Below are 22,881 nucleotides of genomic sequence, written 5' to 3'. Positions count from 1 at the left end.
ACTTCTGCTTTCACAGGTAATGATTAGTCAGCCCTATGTTAGCCATATACATGGTGTTTTGAATGAGTCTTAGACAAATCATAATCAGCAAGTGGCTGAGAGGAGTAGGTGCAAATTCTGTATTCATGGGCTCACTGAGCAGTGTTCCATCTTTTCTCAGAAGAGAAGCAGTGTTACTTCTGCACGGTTTGAAATTCTGAAGGGCGAAAACAATGTGGTTCTGATATCACAACCAATTAAGGGAGGTATGAATGAACACTTAACTGACAATTAGTTTGAATATAAGCTTGGCATCTTCAGAATGTGCAAACAAAAAACTTCAGATAATCTGACCTGTGGTACTCCTAATCTGAATAGTCCTTAAATCTGCTCACAGATAGGATGACAGCTGCAAGTGTCTGGTTTGTTGCTTTTGCTTGTTTGACCTTCACCCTTCTAATTTCAGCAAGCAGCTGAGATCTGACTTGGACTCTGCTTCTTGTACAGCCGTAGCCAGGTTCACATGATCCCATGAGTTTCAGTGGATGACTGTCTTAATATGACCAAATCCTTTTAGTCTTTACCCTGATTTTATTGTTTCCATTGTTATTTTATTACCTTTATTCACATTTTTTAATGTATGTACTCTGATCAACTTATTCTATGTTTGTTTATTTATGTATTTTAGACTACGATTGCCAGTGTGATTTATAAGCAGACTGAAATAAAGGGTGCTGAACACTTGTGGGGTAGCCTTGTGAGGTTCTTTCTCTTGTGACAAGAGAGGTTCAAGGAAAGAACCAAGGAAGGAAAATTGTGTTTTTACTGGGAGGGTAAGTAATGCAGCACAGGGTTTTCAGCACCAAACGGCTTTGGGGTGAAACATAAGAGAAGTATGGAGTAATTACTTTAAGCACAGAGAATCCTTTAATTCGTGTTGATTAAAATAAGCTATGCTCCCATGTTTCCAGGAACTGCTTAATGGTTGTCCTCAGGTCTTTGCTAGTCAACATGGATAGTAACAATGACTAAGAACTAAACAGTCATTAAAGCAAGTGTGTATTCAGAACTGCAGAAGAAGCAATATCTGTCAGTCGGCTGGGCAGACAAGAAATCCTACCCGGTAGGTTAGGAAGGCACTTGTCTTCCTAATAATAGCCATGCTCTCGAAAGCTCCTGCTTTGCAGAACCAGGTGGTGGAGTGTGGTCCTTCAGTATTAAATTCTTTAAATTACAGTCAAATAGGTCAGAAGGGGGAAAATGCTTAATTACTTGTTTTCAGCTGTAGTATCTGGCCAGTTCTTCATATACAGTAGGTTGCTCTTTGTCAGGTTGCTTCCTAATTATGAATGCTGGGCTTCATTTCCTCTCTTTCTGAAAGCCTATTTATTTTTTTTTCAGTGATAAACATTGTTTCCCACAATATACCAGTTGCTCTAAACTCAGTAAAAAGCAAACCTTGGGAAATAATTTTTTGCCCTCATTTTTACCCAGAAACTTTCTCCCATAGCCTTTTGACTGTGGTATTAGTCCATTTCTGAATGTCTTTCCTCTTTGTCCATCTGCTGAGTCTCACACATGTCATTGCATGCAGCTTGTCCAGTTAAAATTATAGCCTCTAAGTTTGCTACCCTGGACCTTCAAAGTTATCTCTGACATTTCTAATTAAACTTTGCATTGTGACATATATTTGATAACAACACCTAATTAACTGCCTATTTTAATAATTGATGTATTTTATATCTGCTGTAAATTGAGGTGGGTCAAAGGTGGGTTTCTTCACAATGTGCGTTGCCATAATAAAAAGCTCCAAAAGGTGTTCCATTCCAGAGGGTATTTGCAGTGAAATTACTCTAAGAATAGACCAGGGACTATTTTGTCCCAAACCCAGGGACTTGTGTGTCACCCCTGTTCTACATTGAGGAGGTAAAAATCTGTAAAAGGATGCAGGAGGACTTGTGTGTTTGATCTCATTAAGACAATCAGCTGGAGACACAAAGTGCTTCTGTGGAAGAGTCCCACAGCTCACTGACTCTTCCTGGAGTACCACCAGTTCTGAATAAAGGGAAGGACCAAATACTGTATGGATGATAAACTCCCTTGAAACCGATCCCTAGCCATGGTTTGTCTACATGTTATTTTTGCTCTGGTTTTGGTGAGGAGGGCTTTACCTGTGCTGTCTGAGAATGTCCTTATTCTGAGTAATGCTTGGAGATAAGGCAGTTACCACAGAATCAGAATAGTTTGGGTTGGAAAGGACCTTTAAAATGTCATCTAGTCAGTCCAGCCACCCCACTACAGTGAGCAGGGACATCTCCAACTAGATCAAGTTACTCAGAGCCATGTCTAACCTGACCTTGAATGTTTCCACAGATGGGGCATCCACAATCTCTCCAGGGAACCTATTCCAGTGTTTCACCACTCTTGTAAAAAATACCTTCCTTATATCTAGTCTAAATCTACCCTCTTTTAGTTTACAACCAATACCCCTTGTCTTATCCCAACAGGCTCTGCTAAAAAGTCTGTCCCCATCTTTCTTAAAAATCCCCTGTAAGTACTGAAAGGCAGCAATAATGTCTGCTGGGAGTCTACTCTTCTCCAGGCTGAACATCCTTAACTCAGGCTTTTCTCATAGGAAAGGTGCTCCAGCCCTCTGATCAGCTTCGTGGCCATCCTCTGGACTTGCTCCAACAGGTCCATATCCCTCTTATGCTGAGGACCCCAAAGCTGGACACAGCACTCCAGGTGGGGCCACCTGAGAGCAGAGTAGAGAGGACGAATCCTCTCCCTCGCCTGCTGGCCATGCTGCTTTGGATGCAGCCTTGAACACAGTTGGCTTTCTGGGCTGTGAGAGGACATTGCTGGCTCCTGTCCAGCCTCTCATCCACCAGCACACCCAAGTCCTTCTCCACAGGGCTGCTCTCGGCCTGTTGTTCCCCAGTCTGTCTGTATATACTTGCCAGAGGCAGTTGTGTTTGCCACCAGACTTGTGGTATCCCAGGATGTTCAGAAATGACAAGAATTGTTATTGTACTTAATGTTTAAGCCATTGTGAAAAAGTGTGTATTTGCGAATACACTTGTAATTTATATACCACTGTATTGACAGAATGATTGTGCATGTTTCCTTTGCTTGCAAGTGAAGCAAAATCAATTTATTGGCATCTGTATATTGGTGACTTCATGAAAGAATTTTTAGAAGCCTCTATGATCCGTTGCTAGTTTTGAGCATTCAGAAACTGAAGTCACAGCAGTCTGCTGCATGTCATCTATCCACCTCCTTTCTAGCTGCTCTCAATTATGATGACTTGTCACCATTCACTCCATGATTACATTCTCAAGGTTATTTCCATCTCTGCTCCTGATGTGTCCAAAGCACATACATTTACACCTATTCATTTCTGACAACCAGGTCCTTTTCTCCAATAATATATTTAATATGAGCATTTATCATCCTTTCTGTCCAAAAGATATGCAAGAGTCTTTGCTTGCACCACATCTCAAAAGCTTCAATTTTCTGTCACTATCAACAATTTCTTAGAAGTCACATTCGTAAGTTGCTACAGCAAAAAAATAAGCATTTAACCAGTGAAATCTTTCTACTTTCACAGTGTTTTTTTTTCCAGGCTTATATAAGGGAAGCCACAGATGGATCAACTATTCTTCAAAATTTTCCAGTTTCTATTGGACAAGTTCTGATTGGAAAAATTTCATCCTGGGTAACTGAATTTATGAACAGTCTCTGTAGCTAGACCATTAAGCATGAAGTTAGCTTATATGCTATTTTTATTAATTAAGTAAAGTTATTTTATTTATAGCACACTCAAGAATGCCCTGTTTTTCATTAGCCTTTTATTGGCTCTCCAATACTTGCTGCACAGCAGAAGTGGTTGTGAGGGCGCTCTGTCACCAGCCAAAGGTCACTTAAAAGTAGCCCATTTCAAATACAACTTTTGCATTCTGCAAGGTCCTTCCCAGATTTTTTTTTTTGGTCCCAGCCAGGCTGCAAGGAAATTTGCAGTTACCTGTAATTTTAATAGTAGCATATGATAATTTGTGTGCACTTCGTATTTTTTCAAATAACAAGGCAGATTTGGGGAAATTCTGAGTGTATAGGCCTGCTTAGAGGAAATACCACTGGGAATATTGGGAAAGTTTCGCAATATATTTAGCCAATGGCAGCTACTTTCTGGAGGGAAGACAATATGAATCTCTCCCTCTGCCCCATTAGATAAGAACTGCCCTAGGATCTGTTAAAAAATGAGAATGTGTGGTACTGGCAAGTTCTCTTTGAGAGGCTCCTTTGTGAAAGTATTGATTATATTTGTGATGCTGCTGTTCCTAATTCTTCCCCAGATACAGTGTCTGCTGGTCACAGTAAAGAAAAGAATGACATGAAACTTTACAGATTAATATGAACTTGGAATTTACCATTATGGTCAAAGAAAGAGGTTTGATGAGTGGATGTGCAGCCTCAGAGCTGTACTATAACGACGGGGTCATTTCATGTTGATGGATAGGGTATGTGGTGTATTATTCAGAGGCTTAAAAGGGGTTGCATTTATCAAACTCAGGGAAGCATCAAAATGTGTGGGTGTGACTCTGTGAGTAACAGAATCATTACAGTTTGCCTTTGAACAAAGTCAGGAAATGTATTGATCATATAGGTTTATGCTGCTCGGGGAGCAACTAATGATTCTGTCAGTGTGTCCTGTGAATGGCTCGAGGGGATGATCATTAACACGTTACACCACTGTACCATTTGGGAACCTGAATATGAAAGTTGGAATTTCAAACCCTTGTAAAGGACTATTTGCATTTGAATTTACAAAATAAAATTACTTTGGTTTGTGACTCTAGTTACTTCATCCTTGCAATTCTACTTTCAGTTCCGTGCCCTGGATGTTTGCATCCATGCAGGTCATCAGCCAGCATGACAGAGTAGCCCACGGACAACATAATGATGCAGAGCAGGGAACACGGAGTATCAATGGAAGATGTTTCTAAACTCAGGATATGTGGCAACAGAGAAGCTAAATGAGGTTATTTGAGCCAGTGCTTGAGTGGGTTTTTAACAAAGCAGACAATGAATTGGTGTCTAAAGAGAGCACAGAATAGCAAGCATTGAGTAGACAAAGTGAGAAGTAGCTTAGACAAGGCCAAAGCAAATAGAGAAATGAGAAAAGCATAGTCTTGGCAATCACGAACGTGCTTAAGAACACAAAAACTTCACAATAGTCAGATTTCTAGCCAAAAATTCTCCATGATGAAATATAAAAGAGCCTGTGATGGTGGAGTGATCAATGAAGGTGATGATATTAAATGCCAGCAGAGGGATTACTGCTTGTAAAGTAAACTGGTGTGCACCCACTTACAATTTCACCAACATCTAATACCACTATTTATATCCTATCTGAATTTGGTGAGGCAGCTCATGTGTACTCTGGGTAATACACTACAACTACACTGTATCAAGCTCATAAACACTGCATATGTACATTTACTCATATTTTCAGGGAAGCGCCTGCTAAAATTGTATACTTCATTTATCTAAGCCCTTTAATAAAGCAGGCAAAGACTTAGCCAGCATGTGAACATTTAAGTCACTACATTAGAAGTACTGGTTTTTTGTTTATGAAATGCCATTGATCTATATTTAATTGATAATTTCTAAACCTCCTTCAAGGCTGTGTGTGTATGTCCTGCCTGCTGTTTTGATGCTGCCATGGTTAGTCTTCTTGCTGAGCCTGGGGAGGTGGCTGCAGTTGCACTTGGGAGTGACACAACCTTCCATCCACAAAGGATGAACCTGACAGTGTAGAGTTTTGAAAGGTAAATGAAACGAGGTTAAATTATGGAAGTGTTGTTTGTATTCTATTTCGTGAGGTTTAACCATAATCCACATACAGATTTACTTATATGTGTCCTTTATAACTGCTGAATTTGAAAAGTAGAAGTATAACCAGCAACAATTAGAAAAGTCCAAAAATACGTACCTTTAAGAGTCAGTAGAATCACAAACTGCATAATGCTGCTGAGGAAAATAATTACGAACATGTGTATGGATGTTGTGGTTTAACCCCAGCCAGCAACCAAGTTCCACACAGCTGCTCAATCACTCCCTCGCAGTGCAATAGGAAAGAGAACTTGAAGGCTAAAGTGAGAAAACTCGTGGGTTGAGATAAAGGCAGTTTAATAGGTAAAACAAAAGCTGCACACGCAAGCAAACAAACCAAGGAATTCATTCATCATTTCCCATGGGCAGACAGGTGTTCAGCCATCCCCGGGAAAGCAGGGCTCCATCCCATGTCATGGTGACTGGGAAGACAAACACCATCAGTCCAAATTTCCACCTTCCTTCTCCCCCAGCTTTAAATGACACTACGTGTGTGTATATATATATATTTACATATATATGTATGTATGTATGTATATGTGTATGTATATATGTATATATATCTATGACGCTATGGTCTGGAATATTCCTTTGGTCGGTGGGTGTCAGCTGTTCCATCTGTGTCCCCTCCCAACTCCTGGTGCACCCCCAGCCTCCTCACTGGCAGGGTGATAAGAGAAGCAGAAAATGCCTGGGCTCTATGTAAGCACTGCTCAGCAACAACAAAAACATCACACAGCCCCATACCAGCCACTGTGAAGAAAATTAACTCTATCCCACCCCAAACCAACACAATGGATGAGGGGGAAACTGGCATTTGTTCTGCTGCTTTTCATTTTCTACTCTTCAATACTGTGTAGTATATATAATTTATTATTTGTACATGGAAAATAGGCAAGTTCATAATAAAAATTGATAAAAAGACAAAAATCTTCCTTAGTTTTAAGGTACACATCCTTCTCTCCTAACCATCACTGCTTCACAGAAAAAGAAATACTCAGAAATTGAGGAACTACATAGAAAATATTAATTACTCCCATCTCAATACTCTTTGAGTGTGTTCTTTCAGGTTTTGGGGAATGTAATCAGAGGAATAAAGCAGTTGAAAGAGTTCGATGTTTTATCATCTACTTGAAGAATGTTTTCATGCTGGCTGTTAAAACTTTTGGATTTATTGGTTTGTTTATTTCAGTAAGTTGTCTATTACAGATTGGCACAGATCCAAATGACACCACCTCTGCTCCATCCTGAATTGGAGCAAGGTGGAGTGAAGCTTAAGACGTGACTCCCTCATTATTTGAACTTAGAATTGTCATGAATTTGACAGGTCCAAGCTAACTAATTTTTGCCTAGTCCTCAACTAAATTGGAAACCGTAGGCTGTCCTGTTACAAGGAGTAACTGTCCTTTTATGTCTCTGAAACTGTAAAATGGTCCTTAGCTGCTTGTGGCTTTCTAAATTTGAGTTTCTTTTGTTGCTGGAGTTACCGGGGAAGAATGTGGCCCCATTTCCAGTGAGAGAGGGTGTGAAATGCTAAAAAAAGAAGTGATAGGTGGATTTTAAAGTGACAAAAAAAAGCCACAAAAAGGTCAGAATTTTATAGGAAAGCAAAAGAAGTCCTTTTTCCCCTTTCAGCAACGACCAGATAGTCATGGAGTCGGTTTTCTATCTAAATAATTTGATTCTATCATGTGACAGTTACAAAAAATCACATCCTAAACAAAGGATTTCCATTAAAAAAGAAGTAGTCTATGCAGCTGGTTTTAAATGCACATCACTCACTCCCTGCTCCCTTCCCCCATCTCCCTGGCTTCTTGTTTCAGCATAAGACATGCAGCATACAAGTTATTCAAGTTTAGAAACTAGTTAGTGAAATTTCATTAATAAACGAGTGCTGGTGGGTTTAGACCATAAGAAGTTCCCTAATTTATTTTTACAAGCAGTTGGAGAAATTTGCAGATGTTCGTGGCAGATGCCAAGTGCAGAGATTGCTGTAACTACCAGCATTTGTGTAACAAATAGGGAGTGAGGAAAACGGACACGAAGCAAGATACCTGCAAGATATTTATCACAGAATTTTGAAGCCACTGAGTTGTGGGATCGGAAAAGTTTGTAAAATACACAGGTCTGCATAGGATCTGTACTTGAAAATACGGACTCTATGAAACTATTTTGGGAAAGAAATAAAGTAGATTTTTAGATTATTCCAATCTCACATTAATTGAAATTCAGTCGTTCTGTGGTAAACAGGTTTGTAAATCACTTATGATTGGCAAGCAATTAACTGTTGGTAAATGAATTGTACAGGCAATGGAGCAGAGTCTGCCTTGACAGGTAAAAGCATTTGTTCATTCAAGTGATATTAATAGATGACTGAAACATGCCTAAAATTTAGGCTTGTACTTAACATTAGATATACTTAGAAATTCCATTCTGCAGCAAGATCTAATGTTTTAACATTTCAAAATTTCTGAATCAAAGCAAACAGGCATCCTAACATTTCCAGTAGAATGAAAGTACTGGTTTTTCTTTAAAGCCACTGAAACGTTTTAATGATTTTTATCCAGCATTTTAGTAAGGTGAAATGGACGGATAAATTTTAATATCACAAGACCCATAAAATATGAGAATATATAAGCTAAATTTTTACTTCATAGTCAAAAGAAAATAATAACTGATAGCATTTTTCTACTTTTCTCCCAAATTGACTTTTTAAATGGTTTGTTTCCAAGTGTTTAGTTCTGCATGTCAGCATGAATTTGGTCACATTCAGTAAACTTGGGAATTAATATATTTAAAGAAATGTATATCTTTTGTTCTAAGGAAAACATTGATTTTAGGAGATACAGAGTACCTTAATGTGATAAAAGCCTACTATGAGCAAGGTAGTTTGTAGTTATTACATGCTATCTTGATGAGGCCAAACTGGTAGTAGTGTAAGATCATTTTAACCTTCTAATACATATGATACCGTCCTAACAAAAAGAAACAAACTTCCTTTCTACCTCTGCCTAATTTTTCCTTAGCGAAGACAAAGTCCAGCATAGAATGATTTGGATTCAGTTGCTATCACTTATGCTAGAGATTTTAGGAGAAGCTCAGATCCCCAAGAAAATAAAGTGCTGAAGTGTCACTGCAAACTCTTGAACTATGTTAGTTCTGTCTTAACCTAGAAAAATATAGTCGAGTTCAAAACCAGTGGAATTTCATCTGCAACTATGCCTGCTCTCTTAAAAACTAACTGCCTGAAGGCAGATACCTTGCAGATGGGAAGATTTTTGGTCCTGGGGCAGCTTTGTTCATACAGCTCTGGCTTTACCAATGAATGGAGGCCATTAATGATCCCCTTCCTTGGAAGCATCCTCTTTCATGATCAGCATACAATAGTTGTTTTGTTAAAAACAGTAAGTAAACTTTTACATCCTGGTCAAATTCCAGTTCAGATAAGAGTACTCTGCTTACAGAGTTTATGCAATTTCAGGTGGCTGGTAAGGGCCTAGTAATCTACTCTATGGTATTGCGTGGTGTGGTAAAACAGCTGTTACTTTTTGTTTGATGTATAAAGTAAATCCCCCATATTTTTGTTGTTTTCTTTGGGTTTTTTAACAAGACATGTTGGGGATGGTAGAACTTACAGAAGTGTCAACCATTGTTCATTTTTTTTCCTGTCTCATTACTGCAATGATATAAATGAAGTCTGATTTTTAAAAATAATACAGAGATGCAGTTTTATTGCTAGCCTTGTTCTTAGGCCATGTCTTAAATACACTGATCTCTAAGATGTCTGATATTAAATTTCCTACAGGTTAGGATCAGTGCAGTTTTAAAAAATAAAGGCAGTGATATTCAACAGATAAAAACATAAGTTACAATAAAAGTCAGCTTATTACTTTTTATTATATGCCAAAAAAAGCATATTAAGCATTGTTTAGTCTACCTTTCTGCAGTTTAAACAGGTTAGGATGGATTTTTGGTAACTATTGAATTTGACAGCACAGCAAAGAACATCCAATGCAGGAATCAGATTTACCACAAATCAAATCTGAAGTGTGAGCTTATTCCAAATTCTGAAGGTCCTTGTAGCAGTGAGGATTTTATCAGCTATATATGCATAACCTCATTCTGTGTCTGCAGAGAAGATCCAATTAAGTGTAAGTCTTTAGTTCTTGTATTATAGCATTTATTGTCATATCTCTGCATCTTCTTTCCAAAAACCTAAGCATCTTTGTAATTCATATATTCTGGAGATGTCTAGCATAGCAGGTATAATAAGCAAATTCTATTTCTGTTCTGCAATGTATCTGGAGTATCTCATTAAAGTACAAGTAGTTTAAATCAAGATTGGCATTATGCTGCTTTAGAATGCCTGTAAACAAGAATTTTAAAATTTACAAGTATTAATATTCTGTGGTAACCTTATAAAATCCTTTGGTAGTTTACTGATGGGTATGTGAACAAATGTATTGATTTCTTAAGTAAATTATTTAGTATTAATTTGTGATAATGCTGGAATAAATGTGACCTGTTATTCTAAAAATGTGATCCTATTGAAATCAGCAGAATTTTTGCTATTGTCTTCAGTGGGGCAAAAAGTGCCTCATGATGTAGATTTCTGCTGCTTCTAAATATTCTTTTTTCCCTGTTTAATACAATGGTGAAATAGAACTCTGTATAAAGGGAATTAAGGTATTATTTTAATATAATATTAGTATAGTAAAACTGTACTATTTGGAATGAAAAAATGTGTATGTGAAATAACTAACATTACTGCAGTGATACCAACCTGTTTCTACAGTTAGCTGTGGAATTGATACCTATATGGAGCAGAATATCAATATACTTCAAGGATAGAAGCCAGATATGGAGTTCCTTTATGGAGATAAAATACCAAAATTCACTATGCATTTGACTTAAATCTAGAGAGGGGTGGAGGAGATAAGCCAGTTATGTGAGTTATTCTGCAAACATTTTTATAAAACTTCTCCCCCCACTTTTTTTTTTCTTAAGGAATTAAATTTCTACTTTGGAAATGAAATTCTGGCAGAGGGAAGCTTTACCTTTTGTAGGAACACACACTCTAAGATCATGGACAAAGTAGTATTAACTAGAGACAAGTTAAACATCTTAAATCAGCATTAAGGTAAATCAATTAAAAAATGGGGGGGAGGCTAACATTTTTTATTTCCTGCAGTGGAAATGAAACCTAAAGCTGGCAACAGTGTGGAAGGCTCCATAGAAGAGGAAGAGTTACCACATGGAGGGAGTGGATTAACTTCTATGAAAATGGTTTCTGCAGGAACTACATGAGGGCTCTTCATCTCTCCTTTCTGAAGGAAGGAAAAGCCTATGATAATTTGGGGCTCTGTTTATGTGTATTTGTGAAGGTCAAAAAAACTACACGATCCCAGTATGGGGAACAAAACTGGAATACTTTATTGAACACTTGACCACTTTTTAAGGTTTCAGGGAGACATATGCTAATAGGTAGGAAGGGTTATGGTAATTTCAGGAATTTATGGAGGGAAGACAGCAGGGGATTACAACACAATCTGATACCATTCATTCTAGACTCTTTTCTTATGTTAAGGCAGGAGACAGCTTATCTTCAAGTTGGGCATTACCAAGCCTCCTCTGTTCTTGGTGATGGAATTTCTCTCAGCCTTTGTTGACTAAGGCTTGCTGTTTAAGATTTTTAGCTCTTTTTGCTGTAAACTGGATTTCAGATTCCTACATATATTAATGGATCAAAGTTCTGAATGATGTTAAAAACTGTACCTTAAGTTCTATCAGCGGATTAAAAATAGCCCACCGATACGGTGGAGAGGTTTCCGCTTCCAGGAGCCAGGCTAGGAAAGCGACAAGCAGGGCTCCCTAGGATCAGGCCCCTTAGAAGCGAGGGATGGCTCCTCCCACCCCCGGCCCGGCGACCGTCCCGAACGGAACAAGCCCGCACTTGCCAGGAGTCCACGAGGAAAAGCCAAGTTTATTGCCGCGCGCTAGCGTTTGAGGAGAGCATGGGAATTCCCCGGATGTAGGCGGGGAAGAGGGGCGGAGACGGGGAGGAGTAACACAGTTCATTGGGTACATGCAAACGAAGGGAAGGAGGGAGGGGAGGAGCGGCAAAAGGACCAATGGGAGAATGAGATGGGCGGGGAAAGTCTACCGTAGGGCTTCCGGCACTTCGAGGCGGGGACAGCCCCGCCCGGGCTCCAGCGGCGCCACGTGGGCGGCCCCGCCGGCAACCGCCCCCATGGCCGGGTCGGGCCAGGACAGGGGACTGCGACCCGGAGGGTTTTGTGGGAAGAGGGAACCCGGACAAGGAACTACCAAGGGAAAAACAACCAGGGTAGACACATTGGGGTGTATAACATTCAAGCTGGGGAAGCATCAATATAGGGTGTGAACATTAGAGTCCTTATAAATCTCTCGCAGAGCTTCCATATTCGGGGAGCCGAGTTCCTGGACTTCGGTGTCCTCGTCTATCCATCTCTTGTAGTATTTTTGCCAGTGTATAAACCCTGGGTCTCCTCCGACAAAGTTCCTAGAAAGAAAACTTATTTCAGATCTGCTGCAGGCAGGCATTAATCTTTAAGGGCCACTAATTTCTCAGGCCTTTTCCTACAGTATTTATTATTGTATATTCAACATGTGCCTGTAAGTAAAAATAAGTCTTTAAAACTGAGAAACATGTCTTTCTTGCTACACCAGAATGTTCTTCAGACCAAAAGTCTAGCTGCAAATTGTTCTTGCAAATCAAAATCTAATTTATTTTTTTAAGTATAAAAACATTTTGAGTACAGAAGAAAGAAAATCACAATTTGCTGAGTAGATGTAAGCTGTATATAATCAGAAACATTATAAGGGACTGACTTTTCCTTGTGCTATGGTCCAACTCTGGTAATACTGATTTATAACATGTGAGAACATAGTGAAGTATTTCTACTTTAAGAAGGCAGCATTATAGAATCTAAAATGGAAAATCTGTTCTGAAAGTATTCAGTGAAAACCAGACTAAACACTTGAGCCAAACAGCACAGATTACATGCTGTATGTTCAAGCCACTCCAAGTTAAAAATGAGCCAACTGGAGACATAAGGAGAGACAAAAGAATAATAACTTAAAAAACCCAAACCAAAATAGTAACATATATCATAGGTGATTATTGTGTTGTTTGAAAAAGTTGTGTGAAAATTGAAAAAAAGGACACAAATACTTGAAAGAGCCTCTATTCCAGATATTATGATTTTCTAGACACGAAAATCGCTCCTATTTAAAGTGTTAACTGTGGTAGTGAGAAATCTGCCCAGTACCCAAATTAGTCTGGTATTTTCATGGTGTCAAATAGTGTAATATGTACAACTGGCAAAGAACAACATAGCTTCATGCATCAAGTGCCAGAAGCAACACCCCAAGCAATGCAGTTTAAGGGAGGTTATCACACCAGAGCATACCGAAAAACTTTCTCTTCCTCTTTTTTGGCAACCTTAAAAATATAAAGACACAGTCATTACACTGGAATTTACATGACCTATTTTTCCAAATGTATGATTAATGCATTACCAGCATCACACCCTTAAAGAACAATGATTTTGTTTCTGATACTTGTCCAGACACTGAACACATGAGGTAAGGAAACAGTTCCCGGTACATCCATGAAACCATCACTTGACACCACACGCAAATTCCGATCAAGGCTTTTCCTGCAGATTTTTGGATGCTCACAATAGCAGCATATTGAATATTTATATTCCTTTTGTGAATCATGGCAAGAGACATTTTTTGAGGCTTAGCAGCACATCCTGTGGATGACTATGTATGGGCTTTATGTATTGTATTAGAAATGTAGATGTTTGTCGTTTATTTAAATACTGCACACTAGATAGCCACAAGATAGGTAATGAAATAGCAAAGTGATGGGCAACTGGCAATGCCTAAATCAATTTATTTCCTAAAATATTAAATGCTTTGACTGCTAATTTTCTAATACTACTTTTATCGACGAATGTATACAATCCTATATATAAAACTTATTTTCCTTTCTGATACTGTTCTACCAAATAGCCAGCACTTTGTGACTGTGATCCCTACAACTCTAGACAAATGACTCCAACCAGCCTTCTGCAGTTTTCACTACCCAACTAGAGTGAGCTGCCCATACAGACTTAGTTCACCCTAGAACCACCTATTATTTTTGTGCTTACTTAGTCATTATTGGCATTTAAACTGAAGTTACATCCCTAGTGCAAACAGCTGCGCCCTGGTGGCAGAAGGAGCCTCTCCAGGCCCCTGAGGAAGCAGCAGTGGGAGTATGAGTGACTCAAACCCAAAGCTGGCCGTGACTTCTTGGTCTTTGTTGTGAAGCATCTAAGATTAGGTGCTAAATAAGCAGCGTTTTAATAGTTGCTTAAGGCCACGTCTTCCACGTTGACTCTTTGAAGGAAAACGGACAAATGAGGCTCAGGAATGCCCCCTACTTTGAACGGGATGAATCACAGTGTGCGGGACCTGCGGGCTCAGAGACAATTTTAGTCCCCTTGTGGAGGACCAGGCATAAGAATGCACGCGTATTTTGTCTCAAACGTTCTGACTGTTGCGACAGGGAAGCTGTGACTGGAAGAGGACTGCGGAGCTGGGGCAGCGGGAGTTGGGAGGTTGCTTAAGTTTGTTGTAAGGGTTTGTTTGCCAACACACTTGAGACCAATAGTGGGCTATTTGTTGGAGTTAAGATGATTATACAATAAAGCCTAAGTGCTCCCTGACACGTGGACTGGTGTCTTTGTTAAGCCTTATGAGAATTTATAAAGAACAGGACGCACGCTACCGAGTGGGTCGTGACACCTCTCCCGGGCAAATGCTTCTCTCCTTTCACGAGTGTCATATTCCTGTTCCCAGGAGGATCCCAGTGGGACACCTCCAGCCACCTCTCTCCCGAGGCAGTGTGCCCTGACAGGAGGAGATTGCATACAGATGGCAGGGGGATGTCTCCAGACAAATTTCTCAGATCAAAGAACGTCTATAAAACTACAGAAAAGTCCTCCCAGTGGAACCTCCTCATCTTGAGTGTTGGGATTTTAAAAATTATTTTATTACAAGAGCTCTTCTCCTAAAACCCTCTTGCACCTTGTGTATCAACACAAGAAATGTGTTGATAAATTCAAAACTCTTGTTCAGATGCTTATTCCCTTTATGGTGGCTTCACAGTAACTCTAATTTAAGAGCTGCTTATCATCATGTCAGTCTGTCAAGAGCACATCACTTTCTTCCATCTTTCCATAATCTTCCGTTGTCTATCTCCATCAAGCGCCCATTGCTTGTTGCAGATAACGAAGCCCTTTCCTCTTAACCAGCTGCTCCTCTATTCTCCTGCTGCAGATCTTGCACTGCCATCACTGATGATCCCACCAGTCACCCCTCACCTTCCTTAAAAACTCTCCATCTCCTCTGCCGCTTACATGGCACTGCCCCTTCAGCATCGGCCAGCAGACCCATTGCAGCATTCGGGACTGGGACCGTCCTCTTCTCGACATTAGGAAACCCTCAGAGTAGAACAGGGCAGCGGCATCAGAAATTAAACACTCGTGCGCCCTCGGGGTCTCCCACAGTCCCTGCGCTCACCCGTGTGCCGTACCCAGCAGCGCGGCCTCGCAGCCCAGCTCCGTCCTGCTGGCTCCTCACCCCGGCGGAGCACAGCGAAGCTGAGTCGGCAGTCCAGTGGGAGTGATAAGCACAGGGACACGGGGCGAGGGCGCCTCCCGGCCGGGAGCGCTGCCCTCACGACGGGGGCGGGACGGCGGGCTTGGCCGGGAGCGCTGCCCTCGCCGGCCGGGGCGGGACCGCGGGCATGGGCGGGAGCGCTGCCCTCACGACGGGGGCGGGACGGCGGGCTTGGCCGGGAGCGCTGCCCTCACGACGGGGGCGGGACGGCGGGCTTGGCCGGGAGCGCTGCCCTCGCCGGCCGGGGCGGGACCGCGGGCATGGGCGGGAGCGCTGCCCTGGGCCGGCCGAGGCGGGACCGCAAGCCGGGGTGGGCAGGGGCAGGCGAAGGAGAACGGGAAGGGGCGGGGGCGGTGCCTCCTCCCGGGTTGCGTTGCCTCCTCCCGGGTTGCGTTTCCTGGGGCGGCCGGGGAGCGGCGCTGTGTGCCCGCGGCGCTCGCCCCGCCCGAGCCGGCCCTTGCCGCGGCCGCAGCCCCGCGCCCGGCGGCGGCAGCGAGTGGAACTAAGCCGAGCCGAGCCGAGCCGAGCCGAGCCAGGTAACGCCGGCGGGGTCTGGCGGCGGGGCCGGGGAGGAGCCTCACCCTCCCCTTGCTCCCGATAGGGCGCGGGGCTGCTCGTCGCGGTGTGCCGGGGGCGGGCGGCCCCCACGGCGCGTTCGGCAGGCGCCGGGCCCGGCGGCGCTGGCAGCCCGTCCCCGCCGTCACTGCGGAGGAATTTCCTGCGGGTGGGAGGGGACGCGAGGGGAGGCGGCGGGGTGTGGGCTGCGCTGGCGGTAGGCGGCCGGGACAGCGCGATCCGGGAGGGCCCCACAGCCGCCGAGCCCCTCCGCCGCTCGGGCCTGCCCTCCCCGGGCCTGCCTGTGGCCCCGGCGCTCCCCGTCGCCGTGCCCATCGCTGCGGGCGCTCCGGCGTGTGCCCCGGCCGGCTTGTGCGCCCCGGCCCCGGCCGCGGCTACTCCTGACCGAGGGGCCCGGCATCCCGCAGAAGGGCCGGCTCCTGCCCTGCCGGCGGCCGTGGCCGCTGGAGGAAGGCTCGGGGCTGGCGGATCGGTGCAAAGTCTTCGCTCGCTTGCCTGGAGCAGACAGTACGGAGTGCTCGTGAACTTCGTCTCGTAAAGAATAGAGCCCTGCAATATAAATTCACCGCGTTCAAAGTGAAAGGAAACGATTCCAAGTGCTCTTAGGACTTGTTGGTTCTGCTCAGTCTAGAGCCACTGAAGGGTGGTCACTGTGTGGTTGCGTACTCCGGAGCGCAGTATCCCTGCCTGCGCTGGGCACGGCCTGCCGTGTTGCTCATCATGTGTGATATGGTCGGTGGGGCTTTGGAGCAGCTTGACTTCCAAGGCGAGAAAAAACCCCTGTATTTCCTGTTACTTTACTTAACTTTTGTTCTAAAAGGCTAAGGACAGTTTGACTCTTAAGAGACACTTAAATACAATGTCTTAACTGTTTATTTTGCATCTCAGTATTACAGTAGGGCCTGAAGTGAGAAGATGAGAATAATTCATACAGAAGTTACGCGAACTTAAGCAAAAGACCTCCAAAAATAATAGAAGTTTTAGATCATCTATCTTTTGATGTGATTGGAGAGCCAAAGGTTGAGATATAAACATGAAGAAAATTACAGAAGGGCAGAAAAAATTAAGTATGGTATAAGTTTGTGAAGCTTGAAATTTGTAGCCCTTGTTCAACTGGCTACAGTCACCATAAGTCAAGCCAGGCTTGCTTGTGTCATGTGGTTGTAGCACGTGTTTGCAGCGCTTACAAGTTTTAATAGTTTGTGTTCCTATAGATTATGCAAAGAATTTGTGAGGAAAATTTAACAGTATCTAAGCACATCTTGAAATACTTTTTAAAAATAGTGTTTTTCCTACTGTCTTGTGTTTTAGTATTAGCTGTGGAGTTGCCCTCTATTTTCTTTGTGGTCTTGTTTACACTCTCTTTTGTAGAGAACTCTATTGTATCAACATTAATGCATTTCAGCTGGGAAAGCCACTGATGTAGAGGGAAACCAAGATCTTAGTGGTACAATGTGGAAGTGCAGTAGTACCTGACAAAAATGGTAGCCTAGGTATGGTACTGGGAAATACCCATCACAGACTTATAGCTGTTTCACTTTATGGTGTTGGTGGATTGTTACTTGTTCCCTTGTCTGTTTCACAAAAGAGGATTATGTTGAATTAAGGTATAAAAGTATTGTATTAGGGACTTTGGGGGAGTTTAGATGTGAGGTGTTGCACAGTCTTTTGTCCTTCTCTCCAATCTGTCATTCTTAGTGCGCTCACTGTACTGACCTGCAGTCTATGCTAGGTGGCTGACATAATCAGTCTAATTTTTATTTTAAATAAAGTTCTTCTGCATATGAATTTAGCTCTGTGAAAGCTCCTAAATTATTAATCCTTGACTTTTAGGAAGTTACTGCCTTTATTTTTCTTACAGGGACTCTGCTACTATGAAACTGTCAGTAGGGCATTAATTAGCTGTTAATTACACTGCCTCTCAGAATTGAGTAAAACTGTACATTTTCACCTGAATCTGGCTGTGGTTATGGAAGAGGTTGTTTTACAGCTGTTCTCATGATTCTACTGGGGATTCCTTCATTACCAGTGGGTTGGTTTATATCACTGATCTCTGTTCCATCTCAGAAATTGCCTGTGTTAACTCAAACCACTATTTAAAACTGTTTAAATGGTCCTGGCTGAATTTTTTGTCATCTCAAGTGAACTACTTTCTGAATATAAATGACTGGTTTAAGCCTATATCAAGTCAGTAATGACTGTCATTTGGAGGCTATAAGCCCATTGTTGATGTACCTGGATCAGTATAGTCATCCATTTATGGATTATATTAAGCTCTAAATAGTGTTTATTGTGTAGAGGGTGTCTGTGTTCTATGTTGAGCAGTGGAAGTGCATTTGAACAAATGAAGTAGACACAATTTCCCTGATAAATGTGTGTAGTGTGGTTTCCAGCCTAGGACCTCACATGTGATTTTTTTTTTGTTCCCACCCCCCCGGCACCCCCTCCAAAAAAAATAGTTAGAGTGTCTCCATGAGTAAGCAATTTTTACTAGTACTTATTACTATCATGATTTCTTTATATGATTTGATTTCTGCCCGCCTTTTTAAGTTGTAATGGTATGATGCAACTTGACTCAGTGTGAGCTGGTGAAGTGTATTATGTGTCACTGTGGTATTTGGTTTAGGAAATTCTGGAGTGGTTCTCATGTTGTTGCATGTGGACAATCAGTAGAGTTCACAAGCTAACCTGCCTCCTCGGCTCCCTGTGGCTGCTCCTGTTCTGAAGTTAGGAGGTTAATAACACCTTGATGAAAAATCTCAAGTTCCAGCACACTTGGGTTCTGATGCTCCAGCAGCATCATCTCATCAGTCTCCAGTCCTTGCAAGTGCTTTCCGCGAACCTGAACACATCTTCCTGTTGTTGCTCTAGTTGAGCCCATGCTGGAGTTCAAAAACTTCTTGTGCTTCAGCTTTGTTCCAGTGTGCAACAAACCTTTGTTTAGAGTCACAGCACTGACAACTGTGTGAGTCTGTTGGGGGGGAGGCAGCAGGGGATCTCCAGAGTGTAGCGCTGTGTCCATCGTGGACTTAAACATCTTAAGCAGACCTTCAGGTAGGAAGAGATCATATTGGAGGGTTGTTCTGTGTATCACACACAAAGGAAAGGTGCAGAGCTGAGAAACCTTTTTGGAGCACCAGAACCAAGACCTATTAGGTGTCTACAGAGATCTGAAGTTCCAGGCTTGTTGGTACACTAAAAGCATAAGTGAGCAATTCAGATCTATACAAGACCCTGTGAGACTGAAGGCAGCTAAGAATAAACAAGTCACAGCTGCTTGGAGGAGCTAGCTACTCCTGAGAGGTTTCTCATGGCAGCTCCTCAGGTTTCTCACAGCACACCGGATAACATCTAGGATAAGTTCTCCAGAACACTGAACTTGTGAGATATGGGTTCTAACCAATTGAAGTATCTAGCGTGGTGGTGTGTAACTCTTTTAGTCAATAAGCTGTAGTTCTAACCCTATATAAACTGTGTGCTCTGTGTAATAAAATGTCTTCACTATGAATCTCATAGATTTCATAGAATCATAGAATCGATTGGGTTGGAAAAGACCTCCAAGATCATCGAGTCCAACCCTTGGTCCAACTCCAGTCCATTTACTAGATCATGGCACTCAGTGCCACGTCCAATCTGCGTTTAAAAATCTCTAGGGATGGTGAATCCACCACCTCTCTGGGCAGCCCATTCCAATGCCTGATTACTCTCTCTGGAAAGAATTTTTTTCTGATATCCAACTTAAATTTCCCCTGGCAGAGCTTGAGCCCGTGCCCCCTTGTCCTATTGCTGAGTGCCTGGGAGAAGAGACCAGCCCCCACCTGGCTATGACTTCCCTTCAGGTAGTTATAGACAGTGCTGAGGTCACCTCTGAGCCTCCTCTTCTCCAGGCTAAACAACCCCAGCTCCCTCAGCCTCTCCCCATAGGGCTTGTGCTCCAGTCCCTTCACCAGCCTTGTTGCTCTTCTCTGGACTCGCTCCAGCCCCTCAATATCCTTTCTGAACTGAGGGGCCCAGAACTGAACACAGTACTCAAGGTGTGGCCTCACCAACGCAGAGTACAGGGGAAGGATCACTGCCCTGGTCCTGCTGGCCATGCTATTTTTGATACAGGACAGGATCCCATTGGCCTTCTTGGCCACCTGGGCACACTGTTGGCTCATGTTGAGCTTCCTGTCAATTAGTACTCCAAGGTCCCTTTCTGCCTGGCTGCTCTCCAGCCACTCTGTGCCCAGCCTGTAGCGCTGCAGGGGGTTGTTGTGGCCAAAGTGCAGGACCCGGCACTTGGCCTTGTTGAACTTCATCCCATTGGAATCAGCCAATCTCTCAAGTCTATCCAGATCCCTCTGCAGAGCCCTCCTGCCTTCCAGCAGGTCGACACTCCCTCCCAACTTGGTGTCATCAGCAAATTTGCTGATGATGGACTCAATCCCCTCATCTAAATCATCAGTAAAGATGTTAAACAGGACTGGACCCAATACAGACCCCTGGGGAACACCACTGGTGACCGGCCGCCAGCTGGATGCAGCTCCGTTCACCAGCACTCTCTGGGCCCGACCCTCCAGCCAGCTCTTAATCCAGGAGAGGGTACACTTGTCCAGGCCATGGGCTACCAGCTCTTCCAGGAGTATGTTATGGGAGACAGTGTCAAAGGCCTTGCTCAAGTCCAGATAGACCAAATCCACAGCCTTCCCCTCATCCACCAGGTGGGTCACCTGATCGTAAAAAGAGATCAGGTTGGTCAGACAGGACCTGCCCCTCCTAAACCCATGCTGACTGGGTCTAATCCCTTGTCCACCCTGAAGGTGCTGTGTGATTGCACTCAGGATGAACTGCTCCATAACCCTGCCAGGCACCGAGGTCAGGCTGACAGGCCTGTAGTTGCCAGGGTCCTGCTTGCAGCCCTTTTTGTGGATTGGGGTGACATTCGCCAACCTCCAATCATCTGGGACCTCCCCAGAGAGCCAGGACTGTTGGAAGATGATGGAGAGCAGTTTGGCAAGCTCTTCTGCCAGCTCCTTCATCACCCTGGGATGAATCCCGTCTGGTCCCATAGACTTGTTAGGATCCAGCTGGCTCAGTAAGTCAGTAACTATTTCCTCCTGGAATACAGGAGGGGTATTCAGCTCCCTCTCCCTGTCTACCAGCTCCAGAGGCCAGTTGTCCTGAGGGCCACCTGTCTTACTGGTGAAAACTGAGGCAAAGTAGGTGTTAAGTACCTCAACCTTCTCCTCATCTTCCTTAACTATATTTCCCTTCAAGTCCAACAGAGAATGGAGGTTTTCCTTGCCCCTCCTTTTGTTATTAGTGTATTTATCCCTAACTGAAATAGCCAAATTTACTTCAAATTCCACTTTTCTTTCCCTAATTTTTTTCCTGCATGACCTAGCTCTATCTGTAAATTCTTCGTAAGTAGCCAGCCCTTTTTTCCATAGTCTGTAAACTTTCTTTTTATCCCTGATTTCTTGCAGAATCTCCCTATTTAACCAGGCTGGCCGTCTTCCCCTCCGGCTGGCCTTTCGGCACAGTGGGACAGCCTGTTGCTGTGCATTCAAAATTTCCTTCTTAAAACATGTCCAATCCTCCTGGACCCCCTTGCCTTTAAGGGTTGTTTCCCAGGGTATGCTCTGAATCAGTTTTTTGAATAGGCCAAAATCTGCTCTCCGGAAGTCCAAAGTAGAGGTTTTAATGGTGGCTCTCCTTACATCCCTGAGGACTGAAAATTCTATTATTTCATGGTCACTATGCCCCAGGTGGCCTCCAACCACTACATCATCTACCAGCCCCTCTCTGTTTGTAAACAGTAGGTCTAGCAGGGCCTTACCCCTGGTAGGCTCATTTACCAGTTGATGAAGGAAATTGTCCTCTATACACTCCAGGAACCTCCTAGACTGCCTCTTCTCTGCAGTATGAAGCTCCCAGCAGATATCTGGCAGGTTGAAGTCACCCACAAGAACAAGGGCTGGAGATTTTGAGACATCCGCCAGCTGCTTGCAGAATAATTCATCCCCTTCATCATCCTGGTTGGGTGGTCTGTAACAGACTCCCCCAAAGGTGTCAGCCTTGTTGGCCTTGCCCCTGATTCTGGCCCACAGGCACTCAACCTTGTCACTGCTGACCTCAACTTCAACAGAGTCAAGAGACTCTCTAACATATAAAGCCACCCCTCCACCTCTCCTTCCCTGCCTGTCCTTTCTGAAGAGCTTGTAGCCCCCCATAGCAGCACTCCAGTCATGTGAGTCATCCCACCACGTTTCTGTGACAGCAACTATGTCATAGTTTTCCTACTGCACTATGGCTTCCAGCTCCTCTCGTTTGTTTCCCATACTGCGTGCATTGGTGTACATGCACTTCAGCTGGGCCATTGATTTCATTCTCAACTCAGGCTCTATGCTCTTAGGCTTATCTCTAGAGCGCCCAGTTGCCATCCCTTCCCCCTTCAAACCTAGTTTAAAGCCCTCCTAACTAACCCTGCCAACTTATGGGCTACAGTTCTTTTGCCCTTTCTAGATAAATGAAGCCCATCTGCTTTGACGAGACTGGGCAACACGGAGTTTGCCCCATGATCAAAAAACCCAAAATTTTGACGATAGCACCATCCCCTAAGCCACCTATTGGTAAGCTGGGCTTTCCTAAACCTCTCCTCATTCATCCCAGCTAGCAATGGAACTGAGGCAATTACTAGCTGTGCTCCTGTCCCCTGAAGAGATCGGGTCAGTG

At 43.3% G+C, this 22,881-nt stretch overlaps 1 protein-coding gene across 3 annotated transcripts in view; it reads left to right on the top strand.

Annotated features, from left to right (window-relative positions):
- The first annotated feature begins 16,016 nt into the window (after window positions 1–16,016).
- The window catches only part of N4BP2 (NEDD4 binding protein 2), a 43,820-nt gene continuing 36,955 nt past the window's right edge, over window positions 16,017–22,881 (top strand). For all 3 annotated transcript variants that reach the window (XM_071556595.1, XM_071556594.1, XM_071556593.1), the window contains exon 1: window positions 16,017–16,124. The gene's annotated coding sequence lies outside the window, so the exon portion shown is untranslated. The remainder of the gene's footprint in view (window positions 16,125–22,881) is intronic.

Source organism: Pithys albifrons, chromosome 5 (assembly GCF_047495875.1).
Source record: "Pithys albifrons albifrons isolate INPA30051 chromosome 5, PitAlb_v1, whole genome shotgun sequence".
Taxonomy (NCBI): domain Eukaryota; kingdom Metazoa; phylum Chordata; class Aves; order Passeriformes; family Thamnophilidae; genus Pithys; species Pithys albifrons.
This window is presented reverse-complemented; position numbering and strand designations above follow the sequence as displayed.